The sequence below is a fragment of the Pleurodeles waltl genome, chromosome 4_2, assembly GCF_031143425.1.
Source record: "Pleurodeles waltl isolate 20211129_DDA chromosome 4_2, aPleWal1.hap1.20221129, whole genome shotgun sequence".
Lineage (NCBI taxonomy): Eukaryota > Metazoa > Chordata > Amphibia > Caudata > Salamandridae > Pleurodeles > Pleurodeles waltl.
In genome coordinates, this window is record NC_090443.1 from 828,184,033 (window position 1) to 828,208,778 (window position 24,746).

General features: G+C 45.8%; 1 protein-coding gene across 2 annotated transcripts in view; it reads left to right on the forward strand.

The window, feature by feature from the left end:
• The first annotated feature begins 24,051 nt into the window (after window positions 1–24,051).
• The window catches only part of KANK4 (KN motif and ankyrin repeat domains 4), a 594,294-nt gene continuing 593,599 nt past the window's right edge, over window positions 24,052–24,746 (forward strand). For both annotated transcript variants that reach the window (XM_069232543.1, XM_069232544.1), the window contains exon 1: window positions 24,052–24,246. The gene's annotated coding sequence lies outside the window, so the exon portion shown is untranslated. The remainder of the gene's footprint in view (window positions 24,247–24,746) is intronic.

Consider the following 24,746-nt stretch of genomic DNA (forward strand, 5'->3'; position numbering starts at 1 on the left):
AATCAGCAGTCGCTAGTACCCTTTAAGAGTGGTGAGGCAAGTGAAGTGCCCCACTACTTCTAAAAAAAAAAAAAATCCCTCCAAAACCCCAAAGTAACCCCCCCCCCAAAAGCCCAAAGCATACCATTAAGTACAAACCAACACTACACTTACATGTATTACACAGATACATGCATTACACACATACACGCATAAAACAAACAAGCACTACACATTTAAAATAAATGGTGCTCTTCTCCTTCATTGATGCCAGAAGAGCTGCCTTAACCAATGCAGACGCTGCTCTCATTATGTTAACCAGCGTGGGAGAAGTGCCTGGATTGGATGGAGCATCCTGGCTGAATGCTCCTTCAAGCACTAGAGGCCTGTGCTGGGTCTCCACCCAGCTGTCTTAAGACAGCTGAGTGGAGAGCTTTAAAGTGCACATGTCACTTTGGGTGGCGCAAAAGACCTTACCAAAGTGACATGCGCACTTTGTAGCGTCCTGTGATCCCTGCTCCTGTCCTCTGCTGCCAATTGTCAGCAGAGGACATGCCCAACATGTCTCTGGACTTGTGCGCACTGCATAGGTAAACATAAAATGGTAACGAAAGCTTTTCATTGCCATTTTATTTTTCTCTTTGTGGGACGAGAAGATAGGCAATAGCACCATACATTAAAACAAGGTGCAACCCTGCATGTAATGTATAAATATGTGAAAGTAAAATAAAAAATGAGTGTCATTCTTACTGTACCACTGCATATTCACCCTCCACCATTGCCAAAGCACGCAGCATCTTGAGTTTAAGCAATGTGCATCCAATAAGCCACATGTGCTGTTGCATATTGAACTAAGACACATTGCACGTAAGCCAATTGAAGTCCATATCACAGTACATGATGTCTCAGGTCTCTAATGGGAAGTTACACGTGAAATGTAACACAGCCCGTACATTCCCAGCGTTTGCAGGAGACTCTGCCTAGCTAATACTGCAACCTGTACCGACCCCATTGAGCCAACCTGTAACTGTATGATGGTGAGGTAGATCTCAGCTCTGATCAGGAAAAAAGGTAGAACAGAACAACTATATGGACTGTTAAAGGATGCGCACTGTGGCATAGACAAGAGCCTGATATGGAGCAGAGAAACTTGCAGTACAGGCCCAACAACGTGTGCATGACTTTGGTGTTATCCCCAGTTGGGCCATATTGTGCCTGGTCTCTAGACATCCAGAAGAAGAGATAGTTCCAGACAGAAATTATAATGATAAGTCCATGTACCTTTCACAATTGCTTATGGTAGCAGCTGGAACAGTGAAAGGAGGCAATGGCGAGCAAAACCTCTTTAGTATGTGAAATAAAAGTCACTTCCTACCTTCTCTGACAAAATCACTTGAACCCAGTGCCATTAAAAAACTGTAACGGTTTTCAAGACTAATGTGCATCTCGGAGATCTTATAGATTGGAATGGATTCACACTTTAGTGGAAATTGCTGTTCCTTTGAAGAAACATCAGTTTTGATTCCACGTGTGACAGGGGAGAGAAGATTTTATGATTACTATTTTGCATGATTTTTTGGCACGCTGTTGTTTTTTCTCATTGGACTTGACCTGTCATTGGCTTTTTATAGCGAGTTTTACCTCCTCCTGCTGAAATGCTGCATCTCAGATCTGTGGGGTCGCTTGCCAGTGTTTTAATATTTTTTATGGGGAGCCATGAATTCATCAAAATTTAGAATTTGATGTCATTAATTTTTCCCGTGGATTGTGGACTGCATTTACTCCGATTCTTTGCAACATCTTTCTTAAATGGGCATTTTTCCTGTGCAGGGCTACATGCCTGGACGTCTTCCTCTATGTTGATGATGCCCGTGTTTATCTGCATTTCAGAGGCTTGCAGGCAAGGCTTTCCACTCTAAGAAGGCCCGCTACATAAACTTCAGGTGTCTCGTGTTCTATGGTGCCCAAATTGAGGTGTTACTCTTAGGACCATGAAAGTTAGCAGCTTCAACTAAGGCAACTCCACCACCCTTGTTGATTTATCACCTGACAGACAATGTCAAACAATCATGAGTGTGCTTACAATAGACCCTCAAATTGACAGTCTTTTAGGCTACTTTAATCACCTCTGGTAATTGAGCCAAGTCCTACCATACATTGATAATGGTTTCCACAAAGGTGTGGTGGGAGTTCTGGTGAGTGCAGGACTGGAGTATGCTAATATCGTGTCTGCTGGTTTTCTTGATTTTCATATGCTGCCTCCAGCAGGTAAACAATGGATCTGGATGACTCGTCCTAGAGATAAAGAAAAATGATTCAGTCTCGTGCTGGTTCACAGCTTGTATTCAATATTTTATGAAGATTTTTCAATTGCTAAATTTAAAAGGAGAGGAGCAGATTCATTTACATGCCTCCATAGTTTGGAGTGCAGACCAGTATACTGTGAGAGAACAGAGGTACACTAAGCCTTAAAATTCGGATATCACCTATTTTGTGCAGTAATCGATGCACAATCTTGACCACATATCATTGAACTTTATAAAATTAATCAATCAATTCATATATTAATTCATATGACCTCTCGAGGTTACGGGTTTGTTGTAGCATTTGCCAAGTAAGTATATCAAAATGTGAATGTTTGAAACAAGCATTTATATGTAATGCAGGTAAATTGGTACTATTGAGTGTTAGCACTGGTTATAAGATGTATCATTAGCAGTGCAAGTAACAAAAGTTTTGTTTGATGCTTTCATTTCCCAACAGTATGTAGAATTTCAAGCAAACGGGATGTCAGAGAAGGGGTTGAGGGATGTCTGCAGGGGCTGCACTTTCAAAGCGTTTCCAAACCAATTATAAAACAGGTATTGCAAGGGTGGATCATCAGGACACCTCACGGATCAGGCAGAAAGTAGGGTATGCATTCTTACTGATGTGAAGTATGCATTGTGTCATAATTTGGATTGGATCAATATGTACATATCGAGAAGTCTGCTTCACTATGTCCAAACCTTTTCTTGATTCACTCGGAACCGTGAGTGACCTGTAGTTCCTTCTATTCAGTTTGAACATGCAGAAGGATTTTGAATGGTTTAAGATCTACCATGTGCTTCTGTTTGGAATAATCCAGGAGAAAAGAGTGATCAGAGGAGGGGTTGTGCTTGTGCTCCATTGTGAAATAGCAATGTTTTAAGGGAATGTCTGGAGAAGAAGTGATCCTCAAAGATTTATTTTGGTGTCAGAATTAGTGTGTTCCATGTTTAGTCCCCTGTACGCAGAAAGCTAGTGCAGTTGGGTCTAGCATAGTGAAAGGCTCTCAGGCCTAGATTTAAACATATTTTAAATGCTTGTTGCACCACTAACAAGCATTTGCAGTGCAATGGGTCTCGCATTTCTCCGAGTTAGAGCTATTAGCAGTTGTAAACTCCCAACCGGACTTTTCTTGCCACATTAAACAGTAAAAATGAGCGCGATTGCGCTGCTACAGTTCACTCGTAGTGAAACCTATCGGCAAAAGTGAAATTATCTATGTAACCGGCAAAAGTGCAATTAACTATGTAACAGGGTCGATGTCATGGAAAGCGCTCGACTTCTGCCAAGCGAGATCGCGCTGCGAAACAAGATAAAAAGTAGTGCTGTATATCTGTAGAAATGGCATTGCCTTCTCTCTCCCTATCATGCAAGACCATGCAGCCACGTTAGGTGATGTGCAGCATTTTGTGATATCTTTCTAAATCTGGGCCTCAATTTGTAGAAAGGATAATCTCAGCTGATACTATCTGGTTTTTATTAATCTGTGCGCCACTCCCGCGAACTGAGAGGTTTATTGTATTTTTTTTTTAACAATTGCACTGTCTGGCGATTGGACAAGGGTGTTATCCGGCTGTGCAGGAATGATGTCAGTGGACAATCAGAAAGCCTAATGTTTGACATCAATTTTAAGAAATATTTGAGGATACGAGGGGAAGAATAGAAACGATAATTTGAACACTGTCATCTAGAAACAGTATTGGACCTAGGCATCTTCCAGCCCTGATCGACTGCCCAACGATCATGTTTACTATATTTTTCTTATAGTTATACTAATACTATAAATTTATATGAATATATATTTATAATTAATATATTTTTAATATATATATATATATTTATAATTCATTTATTTATATATATATATATATATATATATATATATATATATATATATTAACATCCAAATTATTTTATAATAGCCGCACACTCAGGAAATCAAAAGTAGAATATGTTTATTTAACACAACGCATTTTGGCTGACTAGCAGCCTTGGTCACGTGTATAATTTAACCAATACATACCGAATTAAATACCCAACATTCATGGCCACAGAAATAGGACTGAATCTTTCTACAAAATTTCCATTTTCTTTTTTCTTTTTTACAAAGATACATATATAAATAAATATAAATACCAATATAAATCCAAAGGGTATAAGGCTGAATAAATAGAAAATATCAAATTAATATATATACATATACATCACCATATATAAATAACTGGAATATCAAGGAACGCACGTATGTCAATAAATAATAGCAATATATAAATATAAATATAAATATAGATATAAATATCGATACAGTTCATATATACATCCAATAAAATGATTCTCTTAGAGAAATTATTTTTCATAATATAGATGAAACCAGTATCACAATTCTAAATCGCATTCCCTTCTACCCAAGATATTGAAATTCACATACCATGTATATATACTATTTAAAACTTCTTCATTCAACCAAAAAACCCAATTATTAAGTAACATCAGTATTGTTCTTATTGTAGGAAAATTAAAAATCATTCTCCCTTTTTGATCTTTGGCAAAAAAAAATATTTTTCTTTTTAGGAAAAGTACTCGTCACTATTTCTATATGGTCAATGCCCATCACCATGTGAAAAAAACAAGCACTAATCAATTCACGAATCGGGAATCCATCCGGATCCCACCATTCTAAAAAACATAAATGGAATAAATACATTATAACACAAAATAATAATTTGAGATACAGACTGATTAAAACATCCTTACTAATCATAATATAACTGCCATAAAGTCTAAGATCTAAGATGCAGAATCACCAGTTCCTTATATTTAATAATCTTTCATCTTAATTATCAAATAGGTGGGTATTCAGCTCTTCCCCAATATTCAATCGTTTCGGCATCTTAGTTTCTAAATCCAAGATATATCGAGATTCCTTTTTCCGTAAAATCAATTCTCTATTGCCACCTCTGCGGTGTAGTGGCACATGTTCAATACCAAAATAAGATAACAAGTGGTATCAGAGTTGTGATTATCTTGAAAATGTCTTGCTACAGGATAATGTGGATCCCTTGTTGTAATAGCACGCATATGTTCTAAAATACGTTTTTTTACTGCATGTTTCGTACTTCCCACATACCTAAGATGGCAAGGACATTCCAATACATAGATGGTAAATGGAGTACTGCATGTCACAAACTGCTTGATTTGTCTATTTGTTCCTGGTTTACTTGTAGAGTACTCTTTCCTAGATACACTATTGCGGCATGCCTTACAATGGCCACATGGAAAGAATCCCTGCAGATTATGTTCTTTTACTTGAGAAGTAGGTGAAATATCATTTGATCTCAACCTATCATGAAGATTACGCCCTCTTCTATAGGTAATTAGAGGCCATCTCTGAATCGCTTTACCAATAATAGGATCGCTTTTCAAAATACTCCAATGCTTGGAAATGATCTTTTTAATCTGTGTAGTATCTTCATTATAGGTTAGGACCAATCTGATGTCCTCATTCTTATCATTTTCCATTTTCCCAGTAGTATCAAAAAGTGTCTGAATTCTTTCCACTTTCTTGATTTTATCTGTAGCCTTTTTGATTACCCAATCCGGGTAACCCCTTTGTTTGAACCTTACAATCATATCTTCAATCATCTCTTTCAAAATCCTCATCTGTATTGCTAATTCTTTTGGCCCTTAATAATTCTCCAGAAGGAAAACTCCATTTAAGTTTATCGGGATGTCCGCTGCTAGCGTGCAGTAAGCTATTACCTGCTGTAGTTTTACAGAAAAGTTCAGTATGGATCATCTTATCCTTGATCTTGATCCTTGTGTCCAAAAAATCAATCGACAGACGACTGATGTTATATGTCAATCTGATTTTACACTCATTCTCATTAAGTTTCTCAATAAAACATATGGCCTCATTCTCAGATCCTTTCCAAATTATGAAAAGATCATCAATATATCTAAGCCATAATATGGCCTGATTCATTTCAGGATATTTTTCTTCATCTTAGAAAATCTCTTCTTCCCATAAACCCATAAATAAACAGGCAAAACTGGGAGCAAAGCAAGTTCCCATTGCAATTCCAAGAACTTGTTTGTAGAGCTTGCCATTAAATAGAAAAATATTATTCGTCAAACAATATTTTATCATCTCAATTAGCATATCAGTATGTGCCAAATATCTCAAAGATCTTGTCTGCAAAAAATGTCTACATGCTTGTATGCCTTTCTCATGGTCAATGATCGTATACAATGAATTGACATCTAAGAAAACAAGTAAAAAATCGTCTTCCCAGATAATTCCTTCTAATTTACCTAGGAAATCTTTAGTATCACGAACATAAGACGGTAAACTCATAACAAATTCTCTCAGAAAAAAGTCCACATATTTAGACACATTTTCCAATACATTCCCACACGAGGAAACAATTGGTCTCCCTGGAGGATTATCTTTATCTTTGTGAATCTTACGAAGAATATATAGTATGGGTAACTTAGGATAATCCCTTTTCAAAAAACAATATTCTTCCCATAGTAGAAGGCCCCTGTCCTTCCACTCTGTCAAGAGATGCCAAATTCCCGTGATGCTGTTCGTGTATACATCTTTGGTTACAACCATATAGAATGAGAATTACTCAGTTGGTGCATGACCTCATCAATATATCTTTGTTTTTTCCAAAGTACTATATTGCCTCCCTTGTCAGCAGGGCAGATAATAGTATCACTATCCTCTGCTAACAATCTAATAGTTTCACTTTGGCTGTATGTCATGTTGCTATTATGTCTGGGTTTAAACCATGTACGATGTCGAAAATGTATCAAACTTTGAACTGCCATATCATAGAAGGTGTCAATATTGTCATGATTCATATTCGGGAAAAATGTCGACTTAGGTTTAAAGCCAGATGGAGCTGCCAGATCATATACAATACCCAAATCATCTAAAGTTTGATATAGATCTTTTTCATTTATCTCTGCCTGTTGATCTTATTCTAATTCATGAAGGGCTAACAATGTATCGACATCACCAATGGATAGAGCATTTTCACCCCTGTCATTATTCCTGAAAGATTCTGAGCAATTACCAACATTTCCTTTCAATTTAAACAATTTTTTTAGTTTCAGTTTCCTTATAAATTTAAACAGATCAATGCGTGTTTCAGCATAGTTGAATCGTACAGTAGGACAGAAAGAAAGGCCTAGACATAATGTCTTTTTATCTTCCTCTGTTAACTGATGATCTGATAAATTAATAATAGTCTTATTCACCGTTTCACTATCCATTATGTCGACACATCGGAGCCTTTTGTTGTTTTTCCCATTTGCTCCGAATTTAGATCTCTTCTTATTACGGTTTCTAAATCTCTCTCTCCTCTTTTGGCACTGGCTCGTCTTCCTCTTCGGCCCCTTGGTCTGCCTCTGTAGTTCTGTCCCTCCCCTTTCTGTTTGTACGAAACTTGCCTGCCATGTCGTAGCAGGCGATACTCGTCTAAAAAAGTAGCCGGCTTGTTAGTAATTTCAACATTAGAAATTTCACTATCAGTTGAACTCAGAGAATCAGTCTCTCTTATACTCTCCAGCTCACTTTCAGAAGTGGAAGGTTGGCCCACAGATTAATAGAATAATTTGACCCTGGTTTGTAAAGGTGATCATATTTCCTGCTGAAAGTCAAAATTCTTCCGCTTTCATAATCACCTATGTCCCTATGAAGTTTTTGTTGCTTTTTAATCTTTATCTCATCTTCATATTTTTTCAATTTTGTCTTCATTGTTTCGTAAAAATTGGCAATCAATTCTTTTTCTGGTCTAGATGCAAAATCCTCTTTCATTTTCTTGATGTCTACTAGTAAAGTCTCCCTATCACGCCAGGCATATTTCACCAGAATTTCAAGGTTATGTCTGGAACTTACTTCCGAATTCTCCGCCCACTCTTTCAACATTTCAGGGTTAGATGACTCATATGCTGGTGTAATAAAAATTCTCAATCCTCTCGGAACCATGTTTTGATCAATATAATTCTGTAAAGAAGTAGCTTCCCACCATTTAGATATTTCTTGTTTACACATTTTCTCCAATTTATATAATAATGTATTCAAATCACTGTTACTACCTGCATCATTCCCAGGCAATTTTCCTCTTATAGTAGTCTTAGCAAATAATGCTTGCACAGCCATTTTTCTCTGATTATCAATATCATCATCCATAGTAATTAACCTGTTATCAGATCCAAATATGCAAAAAAGAATTATACAAATTAGGATGAAAAAACAAATAACTAACAAATGAAATCCCCTGGGTAAAATACCCAGTTCCCCTTGCTTTCACACGTCAGACCACAATACTTATTGTATGCCCACTAGAGCGTTTCCTCATAACCCAATTAGAATCAAGACTCATGTTGTCAAATCTATACATTAACCAAATTACTAAAATACATTTCAGAATTAAGTTCCAAGAGTTAATTAATGTGCAAATTGAAATTGTTTGCTTAAAGGGCTATCCCCTATTAGTAGAATGTTCCAATTATTCTGCTGCTCATACACGTTATTAACCTTAAAGTCAATATGTTGATTGGAGCCATCACATTTAATTATACTTTGCAAATTCGTTCTTCACTTTTCCCCACACGTTTCAATAAGCAAGTTCAAACAGATTTTCCCGGAGCTTCAGCCAACACTGTACTGTGTTCTCTCCATTGCTACAATGTTGCCATTTGTTATTTATACGCGAAACTGATTCAAATCGTTCACGTTTGACTCGCGCGTTTCCCACTGCGCGATCAATGGCGTCTCAGAAACAGTATCAGCGGGCAAAACTCTCACCGTATATTAAATATGCGATCACTGGCCTCACTCCCAGTCGCCTAAACATTTGCAGCGTCAGAGTTCCATTGGGCCAGCGATTAGAGCCGTCACATTTAATTATACTTGCATATTCGTTCTTCACTTTTCCCCACCTGTTTCAATAAACAAGTTCGAACAGATTTTCCCGGAACTTCAGACAACAATACCGTGTTGCTACAATGTTGCCATTTGTTGTTTGTATGCGAAGACTGATTCAAATCGTTCACGTCTGACTCGCGCGTTTCCCACTGCACGGTCAATGGCGTCTCAGAAACAATATCAGCGGGCAAAAACTCATACATATATATATTACCTACTGGTGTTGTCAGTAGGTAGTTATAGTTAGGACCATGATTCCATAGGAAAAGCGTTTTTTGACTTGCCTATATCTTTGGCGCCGGTTGACGGATCTTCCCTAAATTGTTTTTAAAAAAAAGCGTGCCGGTGGTTCTTGTTGCGCATGGAAAGTTTCGGGATGATCCATGAAGCTGGGTCTGAGAAAAAGTGGGGGGGTAAAAAAAGTGCATTTCCCATGTTAATTCCCCATAGGAGTTTTGAGCATGACTACAGCCAGAGCCGATGGACGGAATTATACAAAATTCGACAGAAAGCTAGATTTTGTTCCACAGATTGTGCTTTTTGTTTTTTGGTGTAAATCCGTTCAGTAGTTTTTGGGGTTTAAAAGAAGAAATACATTTGTATAAATGGGGTTATGGATCCCTTGCGACGTTTTTGTGGCGATTGCGGCATATTCGTGAATGTGCTCCACTAGGAATTCTGCGATTGGCTGGCTGCAACCTGACCAGAAAGTTGCCGCTGCCATTTTAGGCTATGGGACAAGGTCCCTGGGGCTGAAAAATAAAATAAAAAGTGGTTTAAGTGGTGAGGGTGGAGGTACCCTGACCCCAGGGGTGTGATATAGAGGTCCTTGAGGGTCAAATTATGACACTAACATGATTGTTTTTTCATGACGCACAATATTCATGTATACATCGCAACGCTCAGCACGGCCCCCGTGTAATGTTGCAACAAGTTTGCAAATATTGGTGGAAAAATAAAAATAAACATTCACAGACTCTTTCATACACTAAATCGTTCACTCATAGAAGCAGTCAGACACTCAAGAACCCACTCACAGACCCACTCAGAGAGCTAGACACATACTTTCAGACTCACTTAGACACTCAAGCACCCACTCAAAGACTCACTCAGACACTCATGAAACCACTCACAGACCCAGTCAGACCCTCATGCATCACTCACAGACCCAGTCAGACCCTCACATACCCACTCACAGACCCACCCAGACACACACACCCACTTACAGACCCACTCAGACCCTCACGCACCCACTCACAGACCCACTAAGACACACACCCACTCACAGACCCACTCAGACACTCATGCACCCACTCACAGACTCACTCAGACACTCACGCACACAGCTGCAGACTCAGTCAGACACTCATGCACCCACTGACTGACCCACTCAGACACTCACACACGCACTCACAGACCCATTCAGACACTCATGCACCCACTCACAGACCCACTCAGACTATTACGCCCCACTCACAGACCCAGTCAGACCCCCAAGCACCTACTCTCAGACCCACTCAGGCACTCACACACCCACTCACAGACCCACGCAGACCCTCACGCACCTACTTACAGATCTACTCAGACACTCATGCACCCACTCAGAGACCCACTCAGACCCTAACACATCCACTCACAGGCATGCTTAGACCCTCACACACCCACTTTCAGACCCACTCAGACACTCATGTACCCACTCACAGACCCACTCCAACCCTCATGCACCCACTCACAGACACACTCGGACACTAATACACCAATTCACAGACCTACTCAGACATTGAGGTACCCACTCACTCAGACCATCACACATCCACTCACAGAACCACTCAGACCCTCATTCACAAACTTTCACACCCAGACAGACACTCTCACACCCAGACACACCCTCTCACACCTATTCTCACACCCAGAGAGACAGACCCTTTGTCCATGCTTGGTCATTGAAGCTCCCAGCCAAGAATGTCCATCCTGCTTGGGTGAGGAGGTAACACCTCCACCAAGAGCAGGTTTTTGTCTGAGGCCCTTGAGAGTGCTGTCTCTCATATTGGGGAGCCAGAAACGTGTCTGTGGTGTCTGAACTGGTGAGGACCAGTCAGTCAGTACACTAGTATCTGGTAGGTTTTCAGGAGGCACCTCTATGGTGTCTTCTGTGTGCATTTATTAATAAACTCATCACTGGTTTCAGTAGGGGTTTCTTATTGTAAGATGTTTGATACCAAACATCCCAGGATTCGGAGAAGCCATCATGTAGCTGGGGAACTCGTGATGACCAGTGTCCAGCACATGCATTTAGAATGGTTTTCCTGTTCACTTACTATGTCTTAGAATTGACAGAGACATAGCAGGGGCATTTCTGCTTGTGCATGTATGCCCTCACATGTGCCCTGGTGCACCCTGCCTCAGGGGTGCCTTACACCTGGCACATGCAGTGATAGGGGATCTTGCACACAGAGGTGTGTGAAAGGTAATGTTTTCATTTTAGCCTGCACCAACACATGCAGTCTGCAATGATAGCACTGCTTGGGTTTGGTGAGGGGTCCCTGGGGTGGCACAACTGGTGCTGCATCCCTCAGAGAGCTTCCTTAATACCCCAGGCCTAGGCACCAGGGGTACCGTTTACTAGGGACTTGCAGTGGGTGCTAAAGAGTGTGCCAGTTGTCTAAAACAACCGTGTACTTTTGGGACAAGCGATCTGGAACTGGGAACCTCATTAGCATGGACCCAGTACACTAACAGTCAAAGCCACATCAAAAACCAGACAGAAAAGTGGGGACTCACCATGCTTTCCTACAGTAAGAATATTTTTGTCAACACAGTGGCTCCCTTTAAACTTGGGCTCTTACCCTCATTCTTAGCAAAGAAGGTGCCACTGTTGCTCAACCTGGGGATATAATTATCGGAAGTAAGGCTTTACCCTAATTGTCACAAGCGAAGTGGACTGTACTTCATGTTGCTGCAGCTTGTATTGCGTATAACTACTGAAGCTGAACCAGCTTCTACACTTAGAAAGTAAGTCTCTGCATGGAGGAAAACCATCTTCTTAAATATATCATGCAGGATGGTCCTGCTTCTCACTCTAGTAATTTCTTCTCAGAATATAGGATGAACCTGTTTTTCATCATGGTGAACCACTGCTTCTCAGCATACATGATGAACCTTCTTCTCACCTCTTTAAATAATCCCTTCTCAGTTTGCAGTGGTCAGTATTTGCTTTTCAATATGCAGGAAGAACCCACTTCTTGCCTGGGAAAGTGATTGCTTCTCAGTATTCAAGGTGAACATCTTTCTCAAAGTGGTGACTTATTTTGCTTTTCAGCACTGAATGAAAATTGCCTGTGAGACCAGGAAGTTGATCCTCCATCTTTAAGTGTAAGTATGGCCCCACCATGGCTGTGTTTCTATTAGTGATGCAGACTGGTGTTGTGAAGTTAGTCTTTCAGTCCTTAATGGACCCTGCTTCTAAGTGTGTGGATCTTGTTTTCAGTCCAGTAGTGGAACCTGTTTTCCAATTTACATGTTGACTCCACATCACAATTGGGCAAAATATGCTTCAATGAGTTTTCCATGCTAAGCATGCACCTGCTACTAAGGATGAAGGGAAATCCCGTTTCTCAGCCTGCATTTGATTAAGCTTCTTACACTTTAGGACGTTTGTGCCACAAAGGCCCGTATCTAGCACAAATTAGGAGTACAACAGTAGCAGTAGAGTCAAACATGCAGTAAGATGATTATCGCATATTTGCCATGATTTTTCTTTTTAAAGTGAGGTGGTGTTAGATTTACCCATCATAAACTTTAGTTTGGAGCAAATGTTGTTTGTTTGATTGTATGATGGGACCACAAATGCAATTACCACGATTGCCTTTACAACATGGTATTTGCAACGCATCCGTCATTACAATGAATGCACTTACAACTAAAGTTTTTTTACCACGAAAATGCCTTTACCACCCCAAAACTCATACCCGCCATAAAAACCTAAAAAAATTCCTTACCACCCCAAAACCCATACCCACCCTAAAACCTGAAACATGCTCTTACCACCCCAAAACCCATACCCACACTAAATCCTAAAAATGCCCTTACCACCCCAAAACTCATACCTACCCTAAAAAATGTCCTTACCATCCCAAAGCTCAGACCCACCCTAAAACCTAAAATGCCCTTTCCACCCCAAATCCCATACCCACCCTAAAACCTAAAAATGCCCTTACCACCCCAAAACCCATACCCATTCTAGAAACCAAAAAATGCCCTTACCACCCCAAAACCTAAACCCAACCTAAACCCTAAAAATACCCTTACCAGCCTAAAACTTAAAAATGCCCTCACCAGTCAAAACCCATACCCATTCTAAAACCTTAAAATGCCCTTATTTCCCCAAAACCCATACCCAACCTAAAACCTAAAAATGCCCTTACCACCTCAAAACCCATACCCACCCTAAAACCAAAAAATGCCTTTACCACCCCAATATCTATACCCACCTAAACCCTAAAAAAATCCCTTACCACCCTAAATCCCATACCCACCCTAAAACCTAATATTATCCTTACCACCCCAAAATCCATACCCTTCCAAAAACCTAAAAATACCCTTCCCACCCTAAATGCCATACCCATAGATGGATAGATAGATAGATAATCTTCAAAGTACATCGTTGTGGAGTAAAGAATAATAAATCCTTACCTCACTCTGGGCACTCACCTTGCGATATTTTGTCCCTCCATATTGTTGTAACAATATTCTCCTCCCATCGACATTTGGATTCAATATTTCCAGCTTCAATAAGTTTAAATGGTACAACCCCATAGGTCCCTTCCCTCTAAACAACATTTTCTTCTGATCCTACCCAAGTCACCCAGCCTTACTTTTTTGAGACAGATCCTTCTCGATTGCCGCTGCCAGAGCTTGGAATTCTCTTTCCCTGAATTTAGGCATCCAGCTTTCCTTGCTTCAGTTTAAGATGCTAAAACCTACCTCTTTAACATATAACACCTCAGCTATCATCTTCAAACACTCTTCCCTTCAGGGCTGAAGTACTTTTTTCGGATCCTGTGCTTTAAAATGGATATAATCAAGCATCACATAAAGTAGCATATGATGTACTTGTAAAGCACACGTTGCCCCAAGAAGCATCTTGGTATGAATACTAGATGTTTCCCAGATAATCACTGATTACTTGAACATTTAGGCATGCGCCGCTCTGCATATATATTATAGTTGATGTGGCCTGAAACAGTTCTATCTCTGAAGGCCCGGTTTAGATATTTGAAAGGATAATCCCTAATGGTATGAATCCAAGGGCCATATGTACTAAAGCTTTTTCCAATAGACACAGAATGGGTGAAATCCTTTGATACATCTGTCCCCATGTTCGAAATAAATAAACTCATAAAGTAAAGGCCCTCATTACAACCCTGGCGGTCGGTGTTAAAGCGGCGGTAAGACCGCCAACAGGCCGGCGGTAAAAAAATGGAATCACGACCGTGGCGGAAACCACCAACATAGACAGCCACTTTAACACTCCGACCGCCACGGCGGTACAAACAAACAGCATGGCGGTCACCGCCAACAGACAGGCGGAAGACAATGTACCGCCCACACCATTATGACACACCAATCCGCCACCTTTTCCGGGGCGGATTCAACGCAAACAAAAACACGGCGGAAACAGGACTTGGAAGGGAAAACGCTCACCTCTACACACCCCACGAGGAACCAGGACGCCATGGAGCCAGAACTCTAGATACTCCCTGCAGTTGTCTTCCTGCTCCTCTACCAGGAGCATGACCGACTGCGGCGGCGACCACAGTGAGTACGGCACCTACGACACAGGGGAGGGGAGAGGGAAAAGAGAGTGACACACACATGCAACACTTAACACCCCCACCCTCACCCACAACAACACACACACCAATGCATGCTGAAACATCACATACATCCCCCAACACCCCCTGGAAGAACGCAAGGACAAAAGGAAATGAGTTAACGAATGTAATCAAGAAAAATCCATTACTCAAAAATATATATACACTATTAACAAATATGTACACCAAGATTTCAAGTCCATGTACTGCACCATATAGTCCGTGGACCACTGGGCCCAAAAAGCATGGGCGAGGCCCACACAAGATACCCGATCCAAACGGAGAGAACACTGCAGGGGCATCAGATCGAAATAAAACAGGCACCTCAGGGGGAAGGGAATGGGGGGCACCTCAGCCGGATGAGTGCACGACGCCAGCTCCACAAGGGGCCTCCATGCCCATTGATGTATCCTGGGGAGTGCAAAGCCACAGTCTCACAAGTGTTTACAGTGGGTGGTTTGCCCACTGCTCTTTCCTGGGGAGTGCAAAGCCACAGTCTCACAAGTCTTTACAGTGGGTGGTTTGCCCACTGCTGCATCCCGGGGAGTGCAAAGCCACAGTCTCACACATCTTTACAGTGGGTGGTTTGCCCACTGTTGCATCCTGGGGAGTGCAAAGCCACAGTCTCACAAGTCTTCACAGTGGGTGGTTTGCACACTGCTGAATCCTGGGGAGTGCAAAGCCACAGTCTCACAAGTCTTTACAGTGGGTGGTTTGCCCACTGCTCTATTCTGGGGAGTGCAAAGCCACAGTCTCTCAAGTGGATGCCTTTCTCCACTGGTTCTGGAGGGGGCTTTGTGCCCAGAGTGCTTCATCCTGCCAAGGACTGAGGAGGTGGATGCCTTTCTCCACTGGTTCTTGAGGGAGCTTTGTGCCCAGAGTGCTTCATCCTGCCAAGGACTGAGATAGTGGATGCCTTTCTCCACTGGTTCTGGAGGGGGCTTTGTGCCCAGAGTGCTTCATCCTGACAAGGACTGAGGTAGTGGATGCCTTTCTCCACTGGTTCTGGAGGGGGCTTATTGCCCAGAGTGCTTTATCCTGACAAGGACTGAGCTAGTGGATGAGATACTCCACTGGTTCTGGAGGGGGCTTTGTGCCCATAGTGCTTCATCCTGACAAGGACTGAGGTAGTGGATGCCTTTCTCCACTGGTTCTGGAGGGGGCTTTGTGCCCAGAGTGCTTCATCCTGCCAAGCACTGAGGTAGTGGATGCCTTTCTTCACTGGTTCTGGAGGGAGCTTTGTGCCCAGAGTGCTTCCTCCTGCCAAGGACTGAGGTAGTGGATGAGATACTCCACTGGTTCTTACTCCACTGGTTCTGGAGGGGGCTTTGTGCCCAGAGTGCTTCATCCTGACAAGGACTGAGGTAGTGGATGTGACACTCCACTGACAGTGGTGCTACAGGCAAGTTGCCCAGGCCCCTGGTACTGACCACCAGCCTCGTACAAATGACCACTGGGGATGGCAGCCATGTCTGCGGTGGTGCCACTGGTTCAGTACGTGGCATGGCCGCTGGCGGTGCTGTGGGCGCTCATTGGGCAGCGGTGCTGGTGGGGGGCTCACTGACCTCGGTGCTGGCGACTGTGTCCTGAGCGGCGGTGCTGGTGGCGGCCTGACTGAGGTTGCTGCTGGCGGCGGTGTCCTGAGCGGCGGAGCTGGTGGCGGCCTGACGGGGGATGCTGCTGGCGACTGTGTCCTGAGCGGCGGTTTAGGTGGCGGCCTGACTGAGGTTGCTGCTGGCGGCGGTGTCCTGAGCGGTGGAGCTGGTGGCGGCCTGACTGAGGATGCTGCTGGCGACTGTGTCCTGAGCGGCGGTGCTGATGGCGGCCTGACTGAGGATGCTGCTGGCGACTGTGTCCTGACAGCGGTGCTGGTGGCGGCCTGACTGAGGTTGCTGCTGCCAGCGGTGTCCTGAGCGCCGGTGCTGGTGGCGGCCTGACTGAGGATGCTGCTGGCGTCGGTGTCCTGAGCGGCGGTGCTGGTGGCGGCCTGACTGAGGTTGCTGCTGGCGGTGGTGTCCTGAGCGGCGGTGCTGGTGGCGGTGCCGGTAGCAGTCTTGTCTGCCGTGCAGGTTGGCGACAACTTGCCTTTCCTTCTCAGGCCCTTCCCCACCTTGGATGGTGGCGCAGCTGTCTTGCCACCCCCAACTGTTGTACTTGCTGAGCCCTTGGTGGCAAGTGTTTTGGCCTTCTTCCTCTGGGATGTAGGCAACTTCCTCTGCTTGGGAGGTGGGGAATGTCCTTGGCCTCCACCCTTGGGACACTGGCAGCCTTGCTGCTTGGCGCACTCCAGAAGCCGGTTACTGCTGGCACCACTGTGGCCAGTGATGTGGTTGCTGAGGTGCTGGGTTGGGACCTGGAAAGGTGGGCCCTAGGGGATGGAAGGGGTGGGGGAGGTGAAGGGAAGAGGTCAAGGTTTGACAGGAAAAGTTTTTCCGACACACTGGGACGGGTAGATGGAGGGTGTTTGGGAGTGGAGGAAGAGGTAGTGGTTGTAGGAGGTGTTCGTTTGCTGACTTTGGGTGAAGGTGCATGGGCTGGAGGCTGTCGTGAGGTGGATGGCTGTTGGGTGGGTGTGTGGCTGCGTTTGTGTAGTTTGGGAGGAGGGCTCACAGACAAACTGGGACAGGACACAGGGGATGTGTGAATGATAGTGGGGGTGGTGAGTGCACGTGAGCGGTGTGTGGTGATGGGCGTGCTGGTGATGGAGGTAATGGCTGAGGATGTAGTGCATGCAGGTGTGAGTGGAGATGTGACAGGGAGGGAGGAGGGAGACATGGAGGAGGAGGACACAGTGGAGGCAGTGGATGTTGGTATGTGTGCATGGGTATGATGCTTGTGTGAGTGTCTGTGGAATGTGTGGTGCTTATGTTTGCCAAAGCTACCCTTGTGTGTTGAGGTGTGTGCATGCTGGTCTGATGGTGTGCTTGGGATAGGCTGAGGTACTGGGGATTGGGTCTGGGTGGAGGAAGTTGGAGGGGGGAGGTTGGACACAGGGACAATGGCTGCCATCAGTGCTGAGGCCAGAGTCTGAAAAGCTCGCTGTTGGGCTGCCTGGCCAGGATGAATGCCCTCCAGGTATGCATTTGTCTGTTGCAACTGCCTCTCTACACCCTGGATGGCATTCAGAATGGTAGACTACCCAACAGGGAGGGATCTGAGGAGGTCAATGCCTCCTCACTGAGGGCAGCAGGGCTGACTGGGGCAGGGGCTGAGGTGCCTGGAGCGAAGGAGATGCCCACCCTCCTGGGTGAGCGGCCATGGGGCATACGTTGAGGTCCTGCTGAGAGGGTGGTGCTGGTAGGGGGGTGGCGACTGTACCTGTAGATGCGGGGGGCACAGAGGGTCCAGCCACCGCAAGGGAGCCCCCATCAGAGGAGGAGTCGGTGTCGCTGGTCTCTGCTGCAGTCCCAGCCGTGGAGCTCCCCTCGCCCTCCGTCCCACTGGTGAATTCTGAGTCCGTAGTCTCGCCCTCCAGGGCCATGTGGGATGCAGCTCCCTCCTGCTCCGGTGGCATAGCTCCTCCGCCTGATGATGCTAATACACACAAGAACAGGGAGACCACAAAAAGAGGGGTAAAGAAAGAAGAAAGACATGTTCAGTGCATGCAATACCGCTACCGATGGCGGACACTACAGACACAGCAGCCCTCTGCACTACGCCATGCACTTAGAGTTCCCTAATTGATCACAGGTACATGGGGTACATGGCCTATGCCCGATTGCTGCACACATGGAAGTCACAGGAGCCTGACTAGGTGTTGATGGCTCTTACTGCTGGTGGGGTTGGGGTGCCACTTGGCCTGCCTCACAAAGGGTCCTTACCTACCAGGCTCGCCCTAGCCTAGGGGAACCCACAGCCCACCTCCCCCACCAAGACACCTCCAATGCGCGCAGAGTCAGATGGATGTGACTGTGCTCACCCCCATGTGGCTGCTGTGATGCCCTCAAGCACCCATACAACTCTGGATACGCCACCGCCAGGATCTGGAACATCAGGGGGGTCATGGTGCGACGCGCACCACTCCCACGTTGGGAGGCCATCCCCAGCTGGGCCTCCTCCGTCTTATTGCTCCAGCGGCGAATGTCCTCCCATCTTTTTTGGCAGTGGGTGATCCGTCTGTGGTGGACCCCCAGGGCCCGGACATCCTTGGTGATGGCACACCAAATATCCTTCTTCTGGTGGGTGCTGACCTAGAAGAATAGTACAGGGGAAAAGGGAAAACATTAACCGTCCGGTCCATCACAGTCATTGGCCCACCTTCCCACCCTTGCCCTGACGCACATACACTCACCGTCCGCTCATGCACGCCTCATCCCCCCACCCTATCTCCCATCCACACCACTCCAAACAGGCATTGCCCATACAGCATGCTCACAGTGTACTCACCTGTTTGTCTGGAGGACCGTAGAGTAGCGTGTACTGGGGGAGGACCCCATCCACAAGTTTCTCCAACCCCTTCCAAAGTGAAGGCAAGGGCCCTTTCCCCAGACACTTGAGCCATTGTCGCTTCCAGACTGAGGTCACAGCAGCACTTGCAGTGTAGGTCCTCTCCTGTCGAAGATCAGGTATCAAGTGAGTGAACAGACAGAAAATGGCGGTCACGTCCGCGGCGGTGCTTACCGTCACCCCCGGCATACATCGTCATTGGCTCCTGGGACCCTTAGGGTCCAATGTTAACCAATGCAGGATTGCGCCGCGGTCTTCGGCTGCCTACCGCGACGGTGTACAACGCCAGCGCAGTTACCTCATATCCCCTTGTCCCACTTTACAGGTCAGGCAGCCGCCATTTCAGGGGACCACATGGCATTAATTGCAACTGCGTCACACATATCTAGGCCTTGCATACACACTGAGACAGGCACATAGAGGATTGACTAATGTGCGCAAGAAAGTTGTTATTTTCGTACCTCAGTGTTGGCTGACCCTCTGATCGCTGTTCTCATCCATAGAGCACGTTCGCTGGGGAAGGTGAGCAGATGGCGGCATCCTCCGGTGTACAGACCGCTGGTGGACCTGTCGACAATGGAAGAGCGACATGTAATAGCCACCTACCGACTTGATCGTGCCACAATCCAGGAACTGTGTGCCCAGTTGGAGCCAGACCTGATGTCAGCAACCCGCCGTCCCACAGGAATCCCCCCTCTAGTGCAGGTGCTGTCGGTACTCCATTTCCTGGCAAGTGGGTCTTTTCAAACTACAGTGGCCATAGCATCAGGGATGTCCCAGCCTATGTTCTCAAATGTGTTGTCTAGAGTCTTGTCTGCCCTGCTGAAATACATGCGCAGCTACATCGTTTTCCCTGATGTGGAGGATTTGCCCACAGTGAAAGGTGACTTCTATGCCCTGGGACATATCCCCAACATCATAGGTGCCATTGATGGGACACATGTGGCCTTGGTACCCCCCCGCAGGAGTGAACAGGTGTACAGAAACCAGAAGAGCTACCATTCTATGAACGTGCAGATGGTGTGTTTGGCAGACCAATACATCTCCCATGTGAATGCCAAGTTTCCTGGCTCAGTGCATGACGCTTACATTCTGAGGAATAGCAGCATCCCTTATGTGATGGGGCAACTCCAGAGGCACCGTGTGTGGCTATTAGGTGAGGACATGGACCCTATACGGTGTGAATAGTTGTCTGGATCTGGGGTTGTGCCTAAGGGATAGTGTGTGTCTTACAGTTGTCCCTCGCCATTTGCAGGTGACTCTGGCTACCCCAACCTGTCATGGCTACTGACCCCAGTGAGGAATCACAGGACAAGGGCAGAGGAACGCTACAATGAGGCACATGGGCGAACTAGGAGGGTTATAGAGAGAACCTTTGGCCTCCTGAAGGCCAGGTTCCGGTGCCTCCATTTGACAAGTGGTTCCCTATACTACTCACCAAAGAAGGTGTGCCAGATCATCGTGGCCTGCTGTATGGTGCACAACTTGGCTTTGCGATGACAGGTGCCTTTTGTGCAGGAGGATGGTCCAGAAGGAGATCTTGTGGCAGCTGTGGAGCCTGTGGACAGTGAAGAAGAGGAGGCAGAAGAAGAGGACATAGACAACAGAAACACAGTGATCCAGCAATACTTCCAGTGAGACACAGGTAAGAAGGCATCACTGCCTCCTACATCTGATATAATTGTTCTACCTCTCATCTGTCTGTCACTTTCACCCAGTGTATGGACCCTGATTTGTCACTTTGCCTTTCGATTTCACAGATGTGGGTCCCACTGTGTGACCTCTGCTATGTTACCTCGTGGACTAGAGCTGTGTGACATAGGTATGTTGACAATACAATGGAAATTGCTATTTCCCTCAGTTATTGTAAATACACATTAGTGAAAGCACAGACTGACTCCAGCTTGTTTTGTGATTCAGGGTGTTTATTTAAGTGCAAAATAGTGGGGGGGGGTTGTAAAATGGTCAGGGGTGATGGTGGAGGAATGTCCATGGCAGAGTCCAGTCTATTCATTTCACAGGTGCATTGTCCAAAGGGGCATAGGAAGTGGGGCTAGGGCAGTTGAAGGATGGACAGGGTGACAAAGTGGGACAGCAGGATGACATTCAGGGTGGTCTCATTTCTTGGCGCGGGTCTTGGCATTGTTCTCTGTCTTTGTCCTGGATCTCAGGGACCATTTGCGGGGTGGTTCTCCATCTGCAGGGGGTGGGGTGCTGGTGTTGTGGTCCTGTGGCAGTGCCTCCTGTCCACTAGCACCGGCAGAGGTGGTGGGCAGTTCATCGTCCAGGCTAGTGTCAGGGGCCCCTTGTTGTGCCACAGTGTCCCTCCTGGTGTTCACGAGGTCCGTCAGCACCCCTTTAATGGTGCCCAGGGTGGTGTTGATGGATTTGAGTTCCTCCCTGAACCCCAAATACTGTTCCTCCTGCAGCCGCTGGGTCTCCTGAAACTTGGCCAGTACCGTTGCCATCGTCTCCTGGGAATGATGGTACGCTCCCATGATGTTGGGGAGGGCCTCGTGGGTTCCCTGGGCCTGTCCTGCCCCTGTTGCACAACAGACCTCCCAGTTCCCCTGTTTTCCTGGGCCTCTGTCCCCTGAACCGTGTGCCCACTGCCACTGCCCTCAGGACCCTGCTGTTCTTGGGGTGGTGGGTTAGCCTGGGTTCCCTGTAGTGGTGGACACACTGCTGCTTGACGTGTCCTGGGGACAGAGGTATGGGCCTGCTGGGTGGGTGCTGTGCTGGTGTTTCCTGAGGGGGAAGGCTCTGTGGTGGCCTGTGACTGTGTGAGGGGAACCGACTGTCCCGAGGTCCCAGATGGGCCGGGCTGGTCATCTTGATCCAGTTGGACAGAGCTGCTGTCATCACTGTGGGCCTCTTCTGTGGGAGGAGTGGACATGTCTGGAACCTCCTGTCCAGTGACGTTGGTTAGGGTCCTGCAGGGGTGTAAAGGCATGATTATTGCATCTGGGTGTGCCATGGTGTGCAATGGTTGGGTGACCCTGTAACCCAGTGCTAACATTCTTGTGTAGGAGCTTTTGTGATAATTGTTTAGGGGTCTGTGTGGGTATGTGTAGTGACATGCACTGGTGATGGGTGCCATGCTTTGTTGTTGCATGCAGGGCTTGGTGTTGGGATGTGTGGTTTGTGATAGTGGGACACATGTGAGGAGTTGGAGTGATGGGGGTGAGGGCGAGGGTGGGGGTATGTGATAGCATGCAGGCAAGGTGGGGGATATAATAGTTAAGAGTTGACTTACTAGAGTCCATTCCTCCTGCCACTCCTGCGAGGCCCTCAGGATGCAGTATAGCCAAGACCTGCTCCTCCCATGTTGTTAGTTGTGGGGGAGGAGGCGGGGGTCCACCGCCAGTCCTCTGAACCACAATGTGGTGTCTTGAGACCACAGAACTCACCTTCCCCCGTAGGTCGTTCCACCTCTTCCTGATGTCATCCCGTGTTCGTGGGTGCTGTCCCACTGCATTGACCCTGTCCACGATTCTGCACCATAGCTCCATCTTCCTAGCTATGGAGGTGTGCTGCACCTGTGATCCGAATAGCTGTGGCTCTACCCGGATGATTTCCTCCACCATGACCCTGAGCTCCTCCTTAGAAAACCTGGGGTGTCTTTGCGGTGCCATTGGGTGGTGTGGGTGATGTGTGAGGTGGTGTGTGTTGTGATGTGTGGGGTGATGTTTAGGGGTGTGAGGTGTTTTGTGCGTGGAAGGTGAATGAGTGATTGAGTTGTGTGCCTCTGTATGCTGGTGTGGTCTTTGCTTTGCTGTCTCTCTGCTTCTCAAAACTTTTTGGTTGTAAGGGTTTGTGGGTAATGTGGGTGTGTGTTTTATATTGTATTGAGTGTGTGGGAGTGGTGTGTGTATGTGTATCAGGTGTGTGTATTTCGATTTGTCCAATGTGGTTGTGTTTTGTAAATGTGTGTGTATTTTGAGCACGGCGGTGTGTACCGCCAATGGAATACCGCGGTTGAAAGACCGCTGCATGGATTCGTGGGTCGTGATAGTGTGGGCGTATTCCTGTTGGTGTGACGGTGTCGGTTTTGTTATTGCCAGTTTATCACTGACCTTTGGTGGGGCGGGCTTCTGTGGGTGTCTAGATTTTGGCGGATTCCGAGCTGTGGGTCGTAATAGCTGTGGCGGAATTCCACGGCCGCGTTGGTGTGTTGGCGGTCTTCTGCACTCTTGTGCACGGCGGTAAGCTGGATTTACCGCCAATGTTGTAATGAGGGCCAAAGTAGATTTAGATTGTTTTTTATCGTCTCTGACTAGAAATATTAATTGTTGCATTGTTTATTCTTTCCTCAAGTGGTTGAAGGTTCAACAAAGGTTGCACCTTTATCTGAGGGATACAGTTTCTGGGATGTGTTTAAAAAGTGGGATGTCTTTAAGAGTTAAGAGGCCGGCAGTCAGTCTGCAGAGGGCAGGGAGTTAAGGGCCGGACACAAAGGAAAGTTTTTAATACAGCGAGCGCTAGTAAATTCCTCTCAAAGGCTATGAGAGGGAGGCAGGCATTTCTTGAGCCGAGTTCATATGAAGAACCATCCCACCGCATTCCCATCGCGCGCGCACAGTGTATGGAATACATTAAAGACGGCGCGTGAAGGGAGGCTGCGAGGGGGCCGACGACGAGCAGCTCCGCATTGCTGCGAAGTTCAAGTCAGAAATTAAAGAGAACCGCAGCAGCCCCGTGGCGGTAAGAATAGCTCGGTCCTTGCAAAGGAGTGCTTTCAAACTGTGCATCGCGTGCAGGTCGTAAAGGATGCAAAGTTTACTTTTTTCCACGAGAAAAAAGAATTGTGCAAAAGTGTTAGCTGTCTGCTAAGAATTATTGGTTTGCGTGGTATCGGATACTTGAAGTATTGAGTCGTACTGGTGTTTATTCAGCGTCCTCTTACCCCTTTCGAAGCCCACGGAGCTTACGTATGTGTAGACTTCGTAGATGCCTTGGCTCAATCTGAGTACGGGAAATGTGTGCTTTTGACATTAAACCTAAGGCTGTTATTTGATGTAATCTTCCATTGCTTAGATTTTGGCAGCTGTGTGGGTCTTCAGTGTGCAGCTGTTTGAGATGTACGGAGATTAAATGATTTCTCGCCGGAAGGTGGGCTCGTTAAATGGAAAAATAGAAGCTTGTTTCTGAGAAGTGCCGGTACTCTCCAATTAAAAGTAGTGCGTTTTTCTTGAGAAGTGCAG